The sequence below is a fragment of the Anguilla anguilla genome, chromosome 6 (assembly GCF_013347855.1).
Source record: "Anguilla anguilla isolate fAngAng1 chromosome 6, fAngAng1.pri, whole genome shotgun sequence".
NCBI lineage: Eukaryota > Metazoa > Chordata > Actinopteri > Anguilliformes > Anguillidae > Anguilla > Anguilla anguilla.
Genome location: NC_049206.1, coordinates 36482847 through 36497148, shown reverse-complemented (window position 1 = coordinate 36497148; position 14302 = coordinate 36482847). Strand labels below are relative to the sequence as shown.

The 14302-nt window shown below is 40.8% G+C and overlaps 1 long non-coding RNA gene across 1 annotated transcript; it reads left to right on the top strand.

The window, feature by feature from the left end:
• The first annotated feature begins 1796 nt into the window (after window positions 1-1796).
• Window positions 1797-6211, top strand: LOC118229482. Its single transcript, XR_004765676.1, has 2 exons — window positions 1797-2015; window positions 4680-6211. It is a non-coding gene; the product is annotated as an uncharacterized LOC118229482 (long non-coding RNA).
• Window positions 6212-14302: the final 8091 nt, after the last annotated feature.

The following is a 14302-nucleotide window of genomic DNA, read 5'->3' as shown; positions in this document are numbered from 1 at the left end:
CTGCTGCCTTTGACACCGTCAACCACCCCATCCTCCTGTCCTCCCTGGCAGCTATGGGGATCTGTGGCACAGCACTAGACTGGATTGAGTCCTACCTCTCCGGTCGCTCCTTCCAAGTCGCCTGGGCTGGTGCAGTATCAGCACCTCGCCCCCTTGCCACAGGAGTTCCCCAGGGCTCTGTCCTTGGTCCCCTCCTATTCTCCCTGTACACCTAATCTCTTGGTCCTGTAATCTCTGCCCATGGGTTGTCCTATCATTGTTATGCCGATGACACCCAACTCTTTCTCTCCTTCCCGCCCTCTGACACTCAGGTCTCTGCTCGCATCTCTGCTTGCCTGAGGGACATCCAGAGCTGGATGGATAACCACCATGTTAAGCTGAACCCAGGTAAGACGGAGATGATCTTCATCCCTGCTCCATCCTCTAACCTTCTCGACTTTTCTATTTCCCTGGGGGACACTGTGGTGTCATCATCACCCACCACAAAAAACCTTGGAGTGGTGATGGACAACAGACTGTCCCTCTCCCAGAACATCACGGCGGTGAGTCGAACGTGAAGGTTCTTCCTGTACAACATCCGGAGAATCCGCCCCTTCCTCACCACCTACGCAACCCAGCTCCTGGTTCAAGCGATGGTCCTGTCCCGCCTGGACTACTACAACTCACTACTGGCTGGTCTGCCAGCATCCGCCATCAGACCCCTGCAGCTCATCCAGAATGCTGCAGCGCGTCTGGTCTACAACCTCCCCAGACATTCCCATGTCACCCCCCTGCTCACTGACCTCCACTGGCTGCCTGTTATGGCTCGCATCAAATTTAAGACCTTGGTGCTTGCATACCAGGCAGCTAAGGGGTCAGCACCAGGGTACATTCAGAGGATCATCAGACCCTACACACCAGCCAGACCTCTCCGTTCTGCCACCTCTGGACGCTTGGCACCTCCCCCTCTTCGCGTCTGTACTTCCCGCTCCCGTCTGCTGTCTGTCCTGGCCCCTCGCTGGTGGAATGACCTCCCCGTGACGGTCAGAACAGCAGAGAATCTCACCACTTTCAAACGCAGACTGAAGACTCATCTCTTCAGGCTGCACCTCTCCCCAGCCCTCCCTAGCCTATAGTTCAGCTCACTGTACCTAGTTAGGATAATGATTATGTTAGTGTATCTGGCAGGATTGTTTTTTGTTTGATTAGGTGTGATTCCAGTGCTAGTTTGTACTTGGTAGGAGTCTTGCTTGCTGAACAAGCTTACTCTACAGGGTTGGAGTCCTGATCGATGTGGTCACTTCTGGCACTACGATCCTTACTTCACTCTAGTGTTTCTTTTGCACCTCTACATCATGAACCTATGCACTTGTTGTACGTCGCTCTGGATAAGAGCGTCTGCTAAATGCCTATAATGTAATGTAATGTAATGTAAACTGGTAAGTAGTATAATTAGCTTCTGTGCTGACCGCAGGCTATATTGTTGTTCACATGGTTAGTTAGCTATGTTACAGTGGGTTCTTCATGGGTTCTTATAATGCTTATTTATGTGTTGTAAAAATGTGGCTTCATTACTTTTCATGACAGTGAAGTGACAGAAAGTGACTTTAAACAATTTAGGAGACATTTGGTTAGCATTGCTTTGGAATACAGCTTCTTTAATTTCTGTGAACCAAGATTGCCTATATTGTTGGTAGTACAGTAACTTGGCATCATTTTTTGTTATCAATACTTTTAATGGCAGGCTTAGATTTAGCCAGTTTGAATGAATGACTTAAAGACAGTGCTTTGTATGTGCGAGTAACTTGGCCTTTGTGTATGTAGAAAACGTGTTTTAATGAGATTTGTATTTACAAAGCTATACTGTGTAAACTCCACCCATATCTGTGCTGTCTCCTGTCACTTACCGCTAGATGGCTGCTCTTCCAGGTACCCAGGATTATCTCAGAACCTGATAGAACAGCTTTCTCCTGTTTGCACCCTGGACATGGAATAACCTTCAGAACACCCTACAGCTTACTAACTTGTCTCTCTGGGTGAGTTCAAAGCCATGTTGAAAGAAGCTATAGCTGAAGAATGCAATTGCCTTTTATAAGATGAATTAATTATTATATTGTGTGTCTATTGTTTGCAATTACTGTCTGTTTTAACATGTTATCTTTTGTAACTTTTGTAATGATCTGCTATCTTGGTCAGGTCTCTCTTGAAAAAGAGATTTCCAATCTCAAGGCACTTCCTAGTTAAATAGGGTTAAATAAATGAAATAATGGTCTGCACAGACACAAAAGGCATCATAGCGGACCCTGAGCACAAGTTTGCCTCGGAGTCTTTTTTTCAGTCAGACCTCTTGTTTCACTACAAGCATAGCCTGTGTCACACAAATTATTAAATAATCTTCTTCCACGAATGACACCATAGTTGTTTTAATTTTTGCACAAAAATTGTAGGAAATGTTGTCTATAAAGGGGGTTTGGTATGGTTTGAATATGCTTTGAGTACGCTCGACTACAAAAGAAAAAGATCTGCAGGCAGTCCACTGGACTGTCTGTCCATGTACTTGTCTGCTCCCTGTTATCAGCACTCATTAGACATCTTTGAAAAGTCATAAATCTTCTGAATTGAAGGTTATTATTATTGTGCTCTTTGCTCAGGGATTTTTCTCTCCATAATACCAAAATGTACCTCTCTGTCCTGATCTAACTCGTTGTCCAGTTCCTATCAGCAGAGCTGTTGACATGTTTCTGGGAAGAGGTCAGAGGTCACTCTGAATGCAGAACAGAAGCATGGGATAGTAGAGGCAGTGGCCTTCAGTGGCCTCTCTGAGGTCTGCCAACTAAAGCGGTTTAATGATTGATGAATATGGGCTTTCCATGTGTAAAAATTCAGTGTTAGGCCTCTGCTGACATGTCACCAGTATGGTTGAAGAAAATTACTTCATAGGGTAGTCACGCAGGTACAGTAACAGCAGGGACCTTTCTGTGACATACATGGATCTATGTGTTTGGAAATTGGCATCATTTTGATATTAACATGGATGTCGACTAATTTTAACAAGTGTGTAAATAGAGAACATTGTTTTATATATTTGTGTAGCAAGACTCTTTTTTTGTTAAAAACATTTTTTTGAAATGGAACTATAGATCTCTATTATACACTGTACACTGATATAGACTCTGAAGGACAGAACCTAGAGGGAAGTTTACAGTTCAGCGATTATCACACTTTATAGTCGGTCACAATGACTTTTAGTTTATACTCAAGCGATGAACAATTTGCCATTGTCACGATCATAGTTGTGCTCATCGGCAAGACTTAAATTGTATTTAACTTTGACTCTGTTTGACTCTGTTGCAAGCTCAATTGTTGTGACAGAACGTTCTCATCTCCTGTAAAACAATTATCTTTTGTGTTAAGTGCAAATGACTCCACTTCGGTGATGCTTTTTATTATAGTTTTTATACATTTTATGAGCAACAGTGTTCAATATCAAAGGCGAGCGTTGATGGATTGTTAATGATAATATTGCGATGTCCATTGGCTACAACAGGCTATTGTCAGCTTTTCAGTTTGCATCAGTATACAAAGGCTCAGAAGAAAGGCTGTGGTGGGAGACTGTTGAGCAGATTCTTCCTGCCAGTGTGATCTGATGTCATGCCGTTCTCCCCAGCCTCACTACCCACTGTACCAAGGTTATACCCCACCGGCACCACATGTAAACCCCCCACCCCCTGCAGGACTACCCAACTGTCTAGACTTCTCACATAGACCCTCCCCCTCCTTGGGTGTTCTGTAACTCCCTATAAATAGTTGCTAGGCAACACCAGCTCCCCTTTTTCTAGAATTCCAGTTTGAGTGTGTGTGTGTATGTTAGTTTGTGAGCTTTAGGAAAAAAAGGATTTTAGGAGAAAGTTAAGGATAGTAGATGATCATGACAGTGGAAGTAGATTGAGTAGACAACAGAATTCATATTAGGTTCATAATAGGATTCTTTGAGTTATATTTGTGAGAATATGAGTTGTGGAGTTATTGAAGTGGCAAATGTCCTTTAGCAATGGTGTGGCCAGCAAACATACCACCACGTATCTTGCTCCTGCTGAATGGTTGTAGCTAAGCAGATGTGGGCTTGGTTATTACTTGGATGGGAGACCTCCTGGGAAAACTTAAGTTGCTGCAGGAATTGGTGTGATCTTCCCTCTTATCAAATAAACCCCAAAGTCCTAGTGTAGTGATGGGGACACTGCTGTAGATGATTTAGACAGCTAAACCAAGGTCCTGACTCGCCGTGGTCATTAAATGTCCAATGACACTTTTCACAAAGAGTAGGGGGCTTCCCTGGTGTCCTGGCTATATTCTCAACCTGTCACCCAATCATTCCTTGATTTAATTGGGAAAAGAATGTTCTCTCTGTCTCCACCTCCACTTCCTGCTGATGTGTGGTGAGCGTTCTGGTGCAAAATGACTGCAGTGCATCACCAAGGTGGGTGGTACACATTGGTGGTGGTTGAGGCGAGTTTCTCTCTCATCACAGTATTGAGCTTTGCGTCAGTGAGAAAAGTGCTATATGAATGCAACAAATTATAATAACATTCGGCTCATTTCATTGCAGCCTCAGCTCTTGAGAGCGAGAGTGACAGTTTAAATGTGTCACAAGTACCTTGTTTCAGAACAGTCAATGTATGACCTTTGCGTCCTGTCTGCAGGCAAGACAGCGGAGGAGTGTGCTGGTAGAAATGGGGGAAACACAGGGTGGTCTCATCAGTAGGGAGGACAGAAGGGCTCAGGAGAGGAAGGAAGCAGAGGAGTCTGTACTGAACCTACTGGGCCTCATCGGAACTATCCTCAACCTCATTGTCATCCTTATTGTGTACATCTACAATGCTCTGTGAATGTCTGTATCTTTCTGTGATCCACAACACAGCCCTGAAAATGTCCATACGGCTGGATTACTGTTTTCAGCTTTTTTTTTCTCTCTGAGATCACTGACGCCTCCCTGTGATCTATATCACTCTCTAACCATCTATATGTCCCCTGTGATTTACATTAATAAACACACTGCACTGATGGTCTTCAATACACCATGAAACATACATGCCTGTGTTTTCCTAGCCTATGTACTGAGCATGACAGGTGTCACGATTAAAGAGTGCATTTTACCATCTGTCATTCTGATCAGTCATAGCGTACTGCAGCTATGGAGATCAACAAGGTTGCTTTCCATTTAATATCTTTTTCAAAAGGATATATGGTCTGGCTGGCTTAGACATTCTGTGAACTAGTTTTTTTTATTAACTGTGCCTTTTACTACACATTTGCAGAAGTTCTATTGTATGACATCATACTGCTCTACCAGAATGGGACTAGAAAGACTTTAAAATCTTTAAGAAATGCTAGGAACACTGTAGTGTACAAAATAGACTAACCATATGTAGAGCATCTGTTTTTAATCTGTTTTTAACTGTATTTTCAGAAATACTACTATTTTCTTCCAGTTTTTTCTCTTGTCAGTCTCAGCAGAAAGGTGGGGCTTGATGTCTGTGGTCACCTACATTCACAACAGGCTTCCAACCATATTCTGAGCTGCTCCTTTTCATACTCCTACAGCAAAAAGGGCATGACTGCGTGAGCATGATTTTATTATTGAATGATCTTCAAAACTGGTAATTGAATAATAAAAGAGGAGTAGCCTGGTAGTCCGGTTTCTTGAGGCATAAGGTCACACACATATTGATTGTTTTATAGAAATCATGGGTGGATTGAAAATAAAAAGCCATGCTAATATGTGAAAACGATACTAATATGTCCCTTATGTACCCTGCCTCTGCCCTCTAGTGAGAGACGTTGCAATAACACCTGCTTTTGGTGACTACGTGAAGTATTTGTAAAATGGCCAAAACTGTTTATCCTTCAAACTATTCACATTCAAAATGCACCCTCTCACTGAAGACCTTGTGCCAGATTCAGCAGCTCCCGATCAAGGCATGTGGTGTGAGTGTTAAATACACAGAAGCTCTCGGTTTCTTTCCTCTCTATAAATGCTTAAATGATGGGTGAATTATTTGGCTGTCTTTGTTAAACAGTCAATTTCAACAGAATCAAATGTCCCATTGTCTGCAAGAAATGTTGTCAAGGTAACGGCACACAATGGATTACCTATGATGTGATTCAGACTGCAGGTGCCTTGGTTATTCTGGAGAGTTAAATACTGCAAATAAACATCAAGCCATGAAACACACCTGGCCATAACAGTTATTCTGGGAATGATTGATACACATTTACAACACAAATCATCCCTGTGGTCATAAACACACCTTATGTCCCACCTTTATGAATGGCCCTTGTGCTTACTATGTAGTTACATTTCAGAGTTACATTTCAGATATATAAAAGACCATGTAAACATCACTGTATCACCACTAGCCATGTGCTATTACATAACACTGTGGTCATGTTTGGGATTAGTTTGAGAGTATACGGTTGGGCCCATCATTCACTTGAGTGGAGTCTGCTTGATTTGTGGAAATATTAGATAGGAATGAAAGATTCAGCTATGAGCTTTGTAGTACCATTACTATAACATCTGACTCAAACATTATCGGGTTAAAATATTTTTGAAAGAATAGTTTAATCTCTGTTGGTACTATCTTCAATCATATTGTGTGGTATGGGCAGAACACTTACACAATAGGTCTGTTTTAGATTATTCTATTTTGGGGGAGGGATGAGGTGGAGAGGGCTCACCAAAAGTGGGTCAGAATGCACACAGACATGAGACACACTGAATTCTGCCCAAACATTTGATTCTGCACAGACATACACAAGTCCTGTCAGGTGAATATCATTTTCATCAGTTTTGTTGAAGCTTTAATGCACAAGGCACAAGCTATGTCCCAGCAACATGCTGCATACCAAAGATGAATGAAACAGAGACATATCTTCTCATTATAATAATTACAGCCAGAATTCTAATATACCTTCAGATAATAAGACTTAATGACAAAATAATGAAGTCAGTAATGAGATCTGAATATTGGCGAGAAAAAGAGAATGGTGTCAGTAATGAGAAAATTGTGTCAGTAATGAGATAACTGGTTTCATGATGATATAGTGTTATAAGTCAGGTTAATGTGTAAGCACTGAGATAATTTGTTGGTAATGAGATAGCTCTGTCAGCAGTGCCAGTGCTTGGGAGGTGGTGTCAGCACTGGGATAGGCACTTTGTTAATGTGAGGGCAGTATTGGTACTAAGTTATCTTTGGCATTGATAATATTGAGATTTAAGTGTTGAGATTCTGTCAGTGACAATATCAGCTATGAAATAACAATTGTGATATTAAGATAAAAGTGTCAGTAATTGAATGGCACTGTTATAAATGGCATGGTGGTGCTCCAAATTAGATAATAGGTTCAGTCATGGGAGTGTAGTCGAGAAAATAGTGTTGGAGATGGCGGTTCTTTAATGCGGGGCGCTGGGGCGCCGCCCCCCTAAATGCGAAATAATTATAAAATAAAAATTGTTTACTCGTACAATGCGCCTGGTAGTCTGTCAGTGCCTGTCAGCATTCATTAAAAATTGGTTCCAAAATCAAATTGTATTTGGTTAATTTCTGTGTGAATACATATACTTCCTGGGTGAAGGGTGCCGGCCAAATGAGTGTGTATGTAATCGTGCATTCGGACGGTCCTCGTCATTTCGTAAAGTCGGAAATTTATCACCTGTCCAAATCGTATTTACGAGGTGTTTGCGTTTGGGCGGCCATGGCAACTGGTAAATTTATCACATGAACAATACGTATGTCTGCTGGGGATGTAAAGGAGGTGGACCAATGAGATCACCCACTGTTGGTCTGGTCACATGATAAATTTCCAGTTTAAAAAAAAAAAAAAAAATTATTGATCATATTTCAATGTTACAATACATTGCATGGAACATATATATTGCAGTTGATCACATTGAAAGATCATTTTAACATCTTATATTCATACATGAAACAGTATCAGAATACATTTCCAGTTGTTTACCATGTGTTGAAAGCAAGGTGAGGTCAGTGAAACGTCACAACTCGTAAACTCGGGTATCATGGAACTTGCCCGAGTTTACCACTGGTATTTACCACTTGGTCGGCCGTTCGAGTGCAACTTCCTGGTGGTAAACTTGGAAATAACCGACTTTACGAGTTGACGAGGACCGACCGACTGCACTATTAGTCTTTCAACTTTTGGCAAGCAGGTAACCTGAGGCTGCTCTCTAAATGGTTGCTTCAGATTTTCCACGGGGCGCACCTCTCTGTGCCCCAGACGCTCCTACTTTTATTGGCAGCGAATTGGTATTGTTTTTATGTTTTTTGATCTAATGTGATTGGACAATTCTCAACGCTATCTTTCATGTTCACGCCCGCCATTAATATAACTATGGATGCGCGACTGTCACTCCTGCTCCTTAGCAAGCTGGCCGGTACTTTCAGGAAATGGCAACTTCAAGTGGAACCACGGAAATCAAAAAAAATTTTGGTTATTTATTTACAAAAACGCCCTTTCACAAGGCATTCACTGGAAGAAAAAAAGAGGATAAAGGTGCTTGGACCGGACCGACCCATTTTACAGCAGGCAAGTGATCGAGGATGAGCATACACCCGGGGCTTCTCCCACTCTTGTTATGACAAACAGAGTTGGCTAGCTGGATGTGGTGTAAGTAATGCCTTTTATTGCATTCCCTGTTTGCTATTTCAAAGTGTCGGCACCGAAGCATTGTGGACAATGACGGGGGTACAAGACCTATAACATCTTTCTGAAAAATGCAAATGGCACAAAAGTAGCCGCAGATTTTTTTAGCAGGCTTAGCATTGCTGAACAGCTAGATGAAGGCTACAGGGTTGGCATTAGAAGGCACAACGAAGAGATGACAAAATCGACACATCCTGTCCAGAATAATAGACTGTGTGAAATTTTGTGGAGCCTTTGAGTTGGCTTTGCGTGGCCACGATGAGAGTGAGAGCTCCGATAATCCCGGGATATTCCGTGGGTTGGGTGAATTTTGTTGCCTCCTTTAAACTTCAGCATCCACATATTCACATTTTGTCCAGCAGATGGCAGCAGAAGGCTCTATAAATGACATTGGCGTTAGCTAATATTTTCCTACTCTTTTTATGACTTCATAGAATGTAACAGTGGCAGTAAAAATGACTTTAGTAGTTCCATAATTAGAAATTGAGCTGTTGCCTGTTGGTAACTTTAGGTGATGTAGGTGAAATGGGCATTTTGTCATCTCTACATATTATTTTATATTATTAAGGAGGGCAAAATATGTTCAAGTAGTGCTACTGGCCAGTGTTTTGGCAACATTACAGTGTGTTGTGTTGTTTTTAGATTTATTTATTTGTTCATTAATTTTAATTTTATTTTATTTGCTGAACTATGAAGTGCTGCTTCAGTTTGTTTGTCCCCCCCAAAACTGCGCCCCCCCAAAATAATTTATCACCAGCCACCACTGGAGATGACAGTGTTTGCATATGGAAAATGTTTATCTCCAATATTAGACTGAGGATTTATGTGAATTAGTAGATTAGGTAGTGGTTGATGTGTATGCAGTCCACATGTGAAAAAAAGTTGCGTAAGTTGCTCTGGATAATAGTGTCTGCTAAATGGCTGTAATGTAATGTATGTTTAATGGATGTTAATTAGTTTTAGTACCCTAGGTAGTGGATGATGTGTATTTTTAGATTGAGATGGATGTGAATTAGTAGTAGAGGGTATATCAATCCCCCAGGTGCCCTGCGCAGCAGAGTAGCAAAGTTCACAAGCATGACCCTCTTTGTCAGCAGAATATTTTCAAAGCAGCACTGGAGGGGCCAAAGAGAATCACTGACCATGTTTGTTATGCGCTATGCCATCTTAGCCTTGCTTTATAGGCCCAGGGGGCTAGGGATGAGTGCACAGGAGTGTGGGGGGAGGACGACCTTTTCAGGCATTTGACTGAGAACTGATGTTGCCAGCATCCAGAGAGCACTTCCATTTCCAGAAAAACACACCACTCCTAGGCTAAATCCCTCTACTGTATTAAAAATCCAGGCATTGAAAAAAATCAGTATTTAACTTTTTAAGGATTTATATTTCATAAATCGCAGTGCTACAATAGCAAAGAGAAAAAAGTCCCCCACTGCATCTGAGAAATGGAACAGGCCCCCACTGCATCTGAGAAATGGAACAGGAATCAAAGCAGCCAAGCAAGTGAGGGGAGTTAACATTTGCTTAGTTTTATGGGTTGCTTTCTCATCAGCAAAGTGCATTTGGCCATTGGAAAAAGGAGAGCTAGCTCTGACTCGCATCAGACATTTCAGCCAATAGGATTTTGTAACAGTTGCTGAATTGTAATAGCAACATGCCTTCATTCGTTGAGAATGTAGAGGTGCAGAGTGATTAGCTAAGATAGATAAGACCCAAACCATTGGCTATGGGATGAATACCTGGAGAAGTCAGAGCAAATGAAGTAAGAGCTTGCATGTTGACAGAATACGAGCCTGAGCTATCTTCCGCTCAACCTTCAATCATTCACTTACACAGGCCAGAGCAGCTCTGAGGCACGGCGGTTAACCCAAATGGCTTCAAAATTATATTAAGAATACTAAGCTGCATTAATTGCTAATATGTAAATAATGTATAGATGGGTGACAAATTAAAAGGCAAGACCAACACAAAGTCTTAGTAAGGTGTTGGGCCACCACACCTTTTTTTTTTGCACCTATTTCACCTATTTATTAATATAGTGTCTGACCACAAGCTGCCAGAACAGCTTTAATGCACCTTGGCATATATTCTACAAGTCTCTGAACTCTACTAGAGGGATGGAACATCATTCTTCCAAAAGATATTCCCTCATTTGGTGTTTTGATGATGGTGGTGGAGAGTACTGTCTAACGTGTCGGTTCAAAATATCCCACAGGTGTTCAATTGGGTTGAGATCTGGTGACTGCCAAGCCCATAGCATATGATTCAGATCATTTTCATATTCATCAAACCATTCACTGTCATCCTGAAAGAGACCACTCCCATTGGGATAAATGTTTCATCACAGGATAAAGGTGATCACTCAGAATAACTGTGTATTGATTTGCAATGACCCTTACCTCTAAGGGGACAAGTGGACCCAAATCAAGCCACTGTAAGGGTAAAGCATTCAGGCCTGTACCATTCTCAAGGTGTACGCCATACATGCACTTGCCAACTTGTCGAGAGTATGGTGAAGGATGACTCATCTGACCACATTCGTTTTTTTCGACATCTCTCTAGACCAGTGCCTATGGTTTTGCACCACTGAACTCTCAAATGTGCACTCGTCTTTGTAATGAGGAGTTTATGCACTGCAGCCCTATTATAATATCCCTTTATATGTAGCTGTCGACAGACTGTTCTTGCTGACGCTGATCATCTCCTGCATTGACGTTCTCAGCACATATCGCACTAATGCATAATTAATTTGTCACCAGTCTCCGACAAATTAAAATACAATATCGCCCAAAAAGGTATAGTATCCACTACATTCATGCCTGGTTCCAATTTGTGTCCACACATAATACTATGGTTAGGTAATTTTCACAATGAAAACAATAAATAACTTTTTCTATCCCTTCATGAGATGGACATGCAACTCATTTTTTTTAGCTCTGTGAGGTCCAGCGTGATGTTAAATTGTTCTTAATTAATGTGCTTCAGTGAAATGATGAATATGACTTCAGATGAGTAAACAAGTACTCAGGCATTACTGACACTGAACATTTGCATTCAAGCAAGATCCTCCTCCTGCTTCCCTCCACCTCAGATTAAATGATTGTTTTATTTAAAAAAGGAATCTCAATATCCTCACCAGGTTCATCCGGCTATTTATCCATATGGAACGTTTGACGCTAAAGCAGTTTCACCACCTCTGCAGTACATCATGTTGCTGTCTAGCAATAGACAGAAATTAGACGGAATGTGCTGTGATTGGCAGACGGGCGGTTGTTTTCTGGTCGGTGTGGTTGCTTGACAGGCCCCTTCGTTCTTTATGACTGTTAATCATTCCTCCTGCTTACCTTATTTACAGCCCTATTCAGTCAGCTGTGGTGTGTCTGAGACAGAAAAACCACTCTCCATATGCCACCCTAGACATTAAATCGTATGCGGCCCGCCTCACTCCCCTGCTCTTCAGAATGACGCAGCCTTCGGCGCTTCATAGTGCAATTATCAATTAAAACCATGTAATGAAAAAATAATACTTGCAGCCTGTTTGCCATTATGTGTAATCAGCTACCTGCATCAGTTTCGCATTCGCTGGAAGATTAGAGAAGGCTAAATGGATTGCATGATTGATATTCTCACATCTCTCCGTCGCATACTTCTATGCACTTGACATGGGGCTACACCCTCTCTCTCTCCCAAATCAAATTCAAATGCATTATTGGCATGGCATATTTAAAAAAAATACATATTGCCAAAGCATAGCTATAAAAACAATCCATCATAGGAAGAATATATAAAACAAGCAGCGACAGTATAATTGAAAGCAACCTAACATTTCTTGACTATTAGCTACTAAATACTATTACTATACTATACTATCACTATCACTATCACTATCATACTATACTCTGTTAATTCAATTTATTATGTTCCCAAAAAGTCTTTACTCACTGTCCCTCAGGTTGTGACCGGCCAAAACATATTTTGCTGTGAGTGAGGCTGTAGGTCCATCCCCACGTTCTGCTTTGGGCAGCCATATTTTTTGTTCGTTTAATTATTTGGTTTACTCTAATTTCTGATTGTAAAGCAGTGCTGGTCTGAGTTTGTCAGTGTTAGGTATTAGTTGGTTGGTGAGTTTTATGACCACCTGACTGAGAGGACTCTTTTTGTGGTTCAGATCTTAGGTCTATTGAAATTTTCTTCTAATAGCATAAAAGGTTCTGCAGGCCTTTTCCTTCTGTGTATTCACTGCCACACCAAAGTTCCCTGAGGCTTTTTTTTAGCCCCAGAGAATTTGATTAATTCTAGTTATTTTAATCCTTTGAATTGAACAATGCTTTATTAGCCTGACTGCAAAAAGGAGACTATGGGACGATTTGATTGAGGCTTTTCATTTCATACAGGGGATCAACAAAGTGAACTACTAGAGATTCTTCTAGTTGAGTTCTGTTTGTAGAACAAGGGGACATAAATGGAAATTTGCAAAAAGGTAAATTCCATACGGACATTAGGAACTTAAGAATTTTTTCACAAAGAGAGTAGTCGGTAATCAGAGCACTAATTTAGTCAGGAAAATGGTGAGCATTGTTGGGCTGAATGGCCTGTTCTTGTCATTATGTTATGTTATGTTATGCATATGAACAATATTGCCAAAGCAATTAACAATGAAACAATTCACAATGACACACAAGACACATAATCCACACAGTGGAATGCATAGAATAAATGTAAAAATTAAGGAATGATAAACACTAATGAAGACAGCAATAAGAACAAAACTACTAACGGCACAAATAATGGAGATGGTCTCTCTCTCTCTCTCTCAATTCAATTTAATTTCCTTTATTGGCATGACAAAACAGTACATTTCGTATTGCCAAAGCATACATTGTTATAAAAAATATACATTTGACATAGAACATACTTATATCCTTTGACGTAAACATCCAAGACTAAAAACACATGAACAGTAACCATACATTAAAACAAGAACTTTCCTCTGATTGGGGGATTGAGAAATAAGAATGGGGGAATAAAATACATATATAAATAAATAATAATAATGATCATAATAAATAAATAAAAGTACATAACAAAAATCAATATAAATGGTAATTATAATAATGCTGATGATGTTAATGGCAAATAATCATATAATAATCATATAATAATACATAAAAGTGAATAGAATAGAATGGAGAAAAAAATAAAAGTAATAATGTATGGGCGATGCATATTTTTTTTATTTCCATGTCACTCACTGTCCCTAAGATGGAGGCAGGCAGCTATATATTGTGCCGCCAGTTCATGGCATGTCTTCTCCTCTCCTAAGAGGATGGGGAGTTTCTTGTTGTCTTGCAGGTTTTTAAATTGAGGGTATCTCTGATTTATTTTTGGAAAATATTTATTTCTAATTTCGATGTATTTTTCACATTTTGTGATAAAATGCAGCTCTGATTCGACCTCATTGAGGTGGCAGTGCTTGCACAGCTTTTCATCCTTGGGACGCCATGTTTGCCGGTGTCGGTCTTTTTCAATGGCCAGGCTGTGCTCACTGAGCCTGTACTTCGTCAAAATAGTTCGTAGTTTTTTGTCAGTCACCGTGGTCATC